The following is a 7694-nucleotide window of genomic DNA, read 5'->3' as shown; positions in this document are numbered from 1 at the left end:
AAAACTAATTATATCACCTAGAGCAGTAAAATATTATAAACTCGGTAAAAATGGAAATGTCCTTTTAGGAAACTTAACATGTGTAAATATTTGTATGAACAACAGACATAAACTGAACCAGTTCCACAGACATGTGACCAACAGAAATGTAATAATATGTCCCTGAACGAAGGGGGGGATCAAGATCAAAAGTAACAGTCAGTATCTGGTGTGGCCACCAGCTGCATTAAGTGTTGCAGTGCATCTCCTCATGGACTGCACCAGATTTGGCAGTTATTGCTGCGAGATGTTACCCCACTCTTCTACCAAGGTATCTGCAAGTTCCCGGACATTTCTGGGGGGAATGGCCCTAGCCCCCACCCTCCGATCCAACAGGTCCCAGACGTGCTCAATGGGATTGAGATCCGGGCTCTTTGCTGGCCATGTCAGAACACTGACATTCCTGTCTTGCAGGAAATCACTCACAGAACGAGCAGCATGGCTGGTGGCATTGTCATGCTGGAGGGTCATGTCAGGATGAGCCTGCAGGAAGGGTACCTCATGAGGGTGGAGGATGTCTTCCCTATAACGCACAGCGTTGAGATTGCCTGCAATGACAACACGCTCAGTCCGATGATGCTGTGACACACCGCCCCAGACCATGACGGACCCTCCACCTCCAAATCGATCCCGCTCCAGAGTACAGGTCTCGGTGTAACGCTCATTCCTTCGACAATAAATGTGAATCCGACCATCACCCCTGGTGAGACAAAACTGACTCGTCAGTGAAGAGCACTTTTTGACAATCCTGTCTGGTCCAGCGACGGTGGGTTTGTGCCCATAGACGCTGGTAATGTAATGATCAATGCGAGCTGTGGCAAGAAGGTTTGCTGTGTCAGCATAGTGTCCAGAGCATGGAGGCGCTACCAGGAGACAGTCCAGTACATCAGGAGACGTGGAGGAGGCCGTAGGAGGGCAACAACCCAGCAGCAGGACCGCTACCTCTGCCTTTGTGCAAGGAGGAGCAGGAGGAGCACTGCCAGAGCCCTACAAAATGACCTCCAGCAGGCCACAAATGTGCATGTGTCTGCTCAAAAGGTCAGAAACAGACTCCATGAGGGTGGTATGAGGGCCCGACATCCACAGGTGGGGGTTTGGCATTTGCCAGAGAACACCAAGATTGGCAAATTCGCCACTGGCGCCCTGTGCTCTTCACAGATGAAAGCAGGTTCACACTGAGCACATGTGACAGACGTGACAGAGTCTGGAGACGCCGTGGAGAACGTTCTGCTGCCTGCAACATCCTCCAGCATGACCGGTTTGGCGGTGGGTCAGTCATGGTGTGGGGTGGCATTTCTTTGGGGGGCCGCACAGCCCTCCATGTGCTTGCCAGAGGTAGCCTGACTGCCATTAGGTACCGAGATGAGATCCTCATCTACTGACATACAGTATGATATGGATACATTGTAGCAGAGTGTAGCAGAGTGGTGAAAGAGTGACCTCTGTCTGTAGGATGATGGTCACGCATAAAGAATCCTAATTCCTAATTCTGTAGTCACGTGTCATTGACGTCAGAGAAAACAACCTCTGATCAAATAAAATACCCTTTTATTTGATCCAACACTTTGTAGACTACCAGTGAAATGCTCACTTACAGGCCCAACCATGAGGAGAGAGGAAAAATACAGACAAAAACACGAGGAATAAATATACAATCAGTAAATGATAACTTGGCTTTCTATACACACTGGGTACCAGTACCGAGTCGATGTGCAGTGGTACGAGGTAGATATGTACATAAAAATCTAATAAAATTGTATTTGTCACATGCACATTCACCTTACAGTGAAATGCTTACTTACAAACCCTTAACCAACAATGCAGTTTTAAGAAGAAAAAAAAAATTGTAAGAGATAAGAATAACAAATAATTAAAGAGCAGCAGTAAAAAAACAATAGCAGGGTACCGGTGTCGAGGTAACTGAGGTAATATGTACATGTTGGTAGTTATTAAAGTGACGATGCATATAACAGAAAGTAGCAGCAGTATAGAAGGAGGGGGGGAGGCATTGCAAATAGTCTAGGTAGCCAAGTCTCATGGCTTGAAGGGTAGAAGCTGTTTTAGAAGCCTCTTGGACCTAGACTTGGTGCTCCGGTACCACTTTCCGTGCGGTAGCAGGGGGAACAGTCTATAACTCAGGTGGCTGGAGTCTTTGACAATTTTTAGGGCCTTTCTCTGACACCGCCTGGTATAGAGGTCCTGGATTGCAGGAAGCTTGGTCCCGGTGATGTACTGGGCCATATGCACTACCCTCTGTAGTGCCTTGCGGTCAGAGGCCTAGCAGTTGCCATACCAGGCAGTGAAGTGAAGCAACCCGTCAGGATGCTCTCGATGGTGCAGCTGTAAAACCTTTTGAGGATCTGAGGACCCTCAAAATCTTTTCAGTCTCCTGAGGGGGAATAGATTTTGTTGTGCCCTCTTCCCAACGGCCTTGGTGTGCTTGGACCATGTTAGTTTGTTGGTGATGTGGACACCAAGGAACTTGAAGCTCTCAACCTGCTCCACTACAGCCCCGTCGATGAGAATGGGGGTGTGCTAGGTCCTCCTTTTCCTGTAGTCCCCAATCATCTCATTTGTCTTAATCATGTTGAGGGAGAGGTTGTTGTCCTTGCACCACACGGTCAGGTCTCTGACCTCCTCCCTATAGGCTGTCTCATCGTTGTCGGTGATCAGGCCTACCACTGTTGTGTCATCAGCAAACTTAATGATGGTTTTGGAGTCATGCCTGTCCGTGCAGTCATGAGTGAACAGGGAGTACATTAGGGGACTGAGCAAGCACACCCGAGGGGCCGCCATGTTGAGGATCAGCGTGGCGGATGTGTTGTTACCTACCCTTACCACCTGGGGGCCGCCCGTCAGGAAGTCCAGGATCCAGTTTGCAGAGGGAGGTGTTCAGTCCCAGGGTTCTTAGCTTAGTGATGAGCTTTGAGTGCACTATGGTGTTGAACGCTGAGCTGTAGTCAATGAATAGCATTCTCACATAGATGTTCCTTTTGACCAGATGGGAAAGGGCAGTGTGGAGTGCAATAGAGATTGCATCATCTGTGGATCTGTTGGGGCGGTATGCAAATTGGAGTGGGCCTAGGGTTTCTGGGATGAGGGTGTTGATGTGAGCCATGACCAGCCTTTCAAAGCATTTCATGGCTACAGAGGTGAGTTCTACGGGTCGGAAGGCATTTAGGCAGGTTCTCTTAGTGTTCTTGGGCACAGGCACTATAGTGGTCTGCTTGAAACATGTTGGTATTACAGACAGACAGTGAGAGGTTGAAAATGTCACTGAAGACACTTGCCAGTTGGTCAGCGCATGCTCGGAATACACGTCCTGGTAATCCGTCTAGTCCTGCGGCCTTGTGAATGTTGACCTGTTTAAAGGTCTTACTCACATCGGCTGCGGATGTAAGTAGGGATAAAGTGACCAATCAACAGGATAGATAATAAACAGTAGCAGCAGCATATGTGATGAGTCAAAAAAGTTGCAAATAGGTGAATGCAAATATTCCAGGTATCTATTGGTTAACTATTTAACTAACTATTTTGCAATATTATGGCTTGTGGGTAGAAGCTGTTCAGAGTCCTGCTGGTTCCAGACTTGCAGCATCGTTACCACTGCTGTAGCAGGGAGAACAGTCTATGACTTGGGTGGCTGGCGTCTTCGACAATGTTAAAGGCCTTCCTCTGACACCGCCTGGTATAGAGGTCCTGGATTGCAGAGAACTCGGCCCCAATGATGTACTGGCGCCTACCCACTACCCTCTGTAGCACTTTACGGAAGCAGTTGCTAAACCAAATGGTGATGCAGCCAGTCAAGATGCTCTCGATGGTGCAGCTGTAGAACTTTTTGAGGATCTGAGGACCCATGGTGTATCTTTGCAGCCTCCTGAGGGGGAAGAGGCCTTGTCTCGCCTTCTTGACGACTGTGTTGGTCTGTGTGGACCATGATAATTCCTACCAGTGTGTTGTGAACGACATTAGCTTGAGCAGCAATAGTAGAATCTGTGGTTCACCTTCAAAATAAAAGTCCCCCATTGAAACTGATGCAAACGGATACAAATTGTGGAATCACTGGACTAGATAATGCAAAAACAAGGTTGGAATGTCTGTCATAGTTGAAGTGTACCTATGATGAAAATTACAGTCCTCTCTCATCTTTTTAAGTGGGAGAACTTGCACAATTGGTGGCTGACTAAATCCTTTTTTGCCCCCACTGTATGTGGAATGGAGGAGTTTGACGCACAAGGGGCAGCACGACGCTTCATTTACGGATGTTGTTTGTTTCTTTATCAGAGAATAAAAGATCAACACCAACCTGTTCTTGTAAGCCGATCAAAACCCAACGCAGAGGCCGATCTACACCGGTCAACATCAACATACAGTGCCTTGCGAAAGTATTCGGCCCCCTTGAACTTTGCGACCCTTTGCCACATTTCAGGCTTCAAACATAAAGATATAAAACTGTATTTTTTTTGTGAAGAATCAACAACAAGTGGGACACAATCATGAAGTGGAACGACATTTATTATTATTCAGCCCCAAAATTATTCAGCCCCTTTACTTTCAGTGCAGCAAACTCTCTCCAGAAGTTCAGTGAGGATCTCTGAATGATCCAATGTTGACCTAAATGACTAATGATGATAAATACAATCCACCTGTGTGTAATCAAGTCTCCGTATAAATGTGATAGTCTCAGAGGTCCGTTAAAAGCGCAGAGAGCATCATGAAGAACAAGGAACACACCAGGCAGGTCCGAGATACTGTTGTGAAGAAGTTTAAAGCCGGATTTGGATACAAAAAGATTTCCCAAGCTTTAAACATCCCAAGGAGCACTGTGCAAGCGATAATATTGAAATGGAAGGAGTATCAGACCACTGCAAATCTACCAAGACCTGGCCGTCCCTCTAAACTTTCAGCTCATACAAGGAGAAGACTGATCAGAGATGCAGCCAAGAGGCCCATGATCACTCTGGATGAACTGCAGAGATCTACAGCTGATGTGGGAGACTCTGTCCATAGGACAACAATCAGTCGTATATTGCACAAATCTGGCCTTTATGGAAGAGTGGCAAGAAGAAAGCCATTTCTTAAAGATATCCATAAAAAGTGTCGTTTAAAGTTTGCCACAAGCCACCTGGGAGACACACCAAACATGTGGAAGAAGGTGCTCTGGTCAGATGAAACCAAAATGGAACTTTTTGGCAACAATGCAAAACGTTATGTTTGGCGTAAAAGCAACACAGCTCATCACCCTGAACACACCATCCCCACTGTCAAACATGGTGGTGGCAGCATCATGGTTTGGGCCTGCTTTTCTTCAGCAGGGACAGGGAAGATGGTTAAAATTGATGGGAAGATGGATGGAGCCAAATACAGGACCATTCTGGAAGAAAACCTGATGGAGTCTGCAAAAGACCTGAGACTGGGACGGAGATTTGTCTTCCAACAAGACAATGATCCAAAACATAAAGCAAAATCTACAATGGAATGGTTCAAAAATAAACATATCCAGGTGTTAGAATGGCCAAGTCAAAGTCCAGACCTGAATCCAATCGAGAATCTGTGGAAAGAACTGAAAACTGCTGTTCACAAATGCTCTCCATCCAACCTCACTGAGCTCGAGCTGTTTTGCAAGGAGGAATGGGAAAAAATGTCACGGAAGTAGGCTGGACATTGCAATACACAATGTTTAACTGGTGAGCTTAATGTTCATTGCAATGGTTTCAGAGTCCCGCAGTAAGAGTCACAATGCTAATATACAGTTGAAGTTGGCAGTTTACATACAGCTTAGCCAAATGCATTTAAACTCAGTATTTCACAATTCCTGACATTTAATCCTAGTCAAAAAATCCCTGTTTTAGGTCAGTTAGGATCACCACTTTATTTTAAGAATGTGAAATGTCAGAATAATTAGTAGAGAGAATGATTCATTTCATCTTTTATGTCTTTCATCAAGTTCACAGTGGGTCAGAAGTTAACATACACTCAATTAGTATTTGGTAGCATCGCCTTTAAATTGTTTCACTTGAGTCAAACGTTTCGGGTACCCTTCCACAAGCTTCCCACAATAAGTTGGGTGAATTTTGGCACATTCCTACTGACAGAGCTGGTGTAACTGAGTCAGGTTTGTAGGCCTCCTTGCTCGCACACATTGTTTCAGTTCAGCCCACAAATTTTCTATGGGATTGAGGTCAGGGATTTGTGATGGCCACTCCAATACCTTGACTTTCTTGTCCTTAAGCCATTTTGCCACAACTTTAGAAGAATGCTTGGGGTCATTGTCCATTTGGAAGACCCATTTGCGACCAAGCTTTAACTTCCTGACTGATGTCTTGAGATGTTGCTTAAATATATCCACATAATTTTCCTCCCTCGTGATGCCATCTATTTTGTGAAGTGCACCAGTTTTTCCTGCAGCAAAGCACCACCCCCGTGCTTCACGTTGGGATGGTGTTCTTCAGCTTGCAAGCCTCCCACTTTTTCCTCCAAACATAATGATGGTCATTATGGCCAAACAGTTCCATTTTTGTTTCATCAGACCAGAGGACATTTCTCCTAAAAGTACGATCATTGTCCCCATGTGCAGTTGCAAACCGCAGTCTGACTTTTTAATGTAGGTTTTGGAGCAGTGGCTTCTTCCTTGCTGAGCAACCTTTCAGGTTTTGTTGATATAGGACTCGTTTTACTGTGGATATAGATAGTTTTGTACCTGTTTCCTCCAGCATCTTCACAAGGTCCTTCGCTGTTGTTCTGGGATTGTTTTGCACTTTTCGCACCAAGGTACATTCATCTCTGGGAGACAGAATGCGGCTCCTGCCTGAGCGGTATGACGGCTGTGTGGTCTCATGGTGTTTATACTTGCATACTATTGTTTGTAAAGATGAACGTGGTACCTTCAGGCGTTTGGAAATTGCTCCCAAGGATGAACCAGACTTGTGGAGGTCATCAATTGTTTTTCTGAGGTCTTGGCTGATTTATTTTGATTTTCCCATGATGTCAAGCAAAGAGGCACTGAGTTTGAAGGTAGGCCTTGAAATACATCCACACCTACACTAAAAATGACTTGTGTCATGCACAAAGTAGATGTCCTAACCGACTGGCCAAAACTATAGTTTGTTCACAAGAAATTTGTGGAGTGGTTGAAAAAAAATTGTTTTAATGACTCCAACCTAAGTGTATGTAAACTTCCGACTTCCAACTGTATAGTGCCCTATGTCAAAGCTCTGCAATAAGAGCTGCGAAGCTAATATAGGTGTAAACTCTACATAGTTGTGTCCATAGTCCATAGGTTAGGCTGTACATAGGTCTCGAAAAACTCTAGGCGGCATTCTGCCTCCTCTCCCTACAGTTCTCAGCCATTAGCTTTGCACACGACTGCCTCATATGATAACTATATTACCGACGCTGTGTTTTAGCGTTTGGGAACATCAATAATCGTCGCTTGTGAAAACGGCTTTCAAAACGTATCATAGAGAAGGAATCCTTTAAATAAACAAAAATATACATTTACTGTAGCAGTTTTGCACAGATCAACAGAGTACCAGAGTATGAGTCATAATACCCAAAAAACCTAGCAGTCAAATAAGGAAATAGTTCCAATCTAATTTTCCACAATTCATTTCTGCCATTAGAGAGTTTTAGAAACACTTGAAATAAGGGCTATG

This window comes from Oncorhynchus mykiss, chromosome 9, assembly GCF_013265735.2.
Source record: "Oncorhynchus mykiss isolate Arlee chromosome 9, USDA_OmykA_1.1, whole genome shotgun sequence".
Lineage (NCBI taxonomy): Eukaryota > Metazoa > Chordata > Actinopteri > Salmoniformes > Salmonidae > Oncorhynchus > Oncorhynchus mykiss.
Note: the sequence above shows the minus strand (reverse complement) of the source record.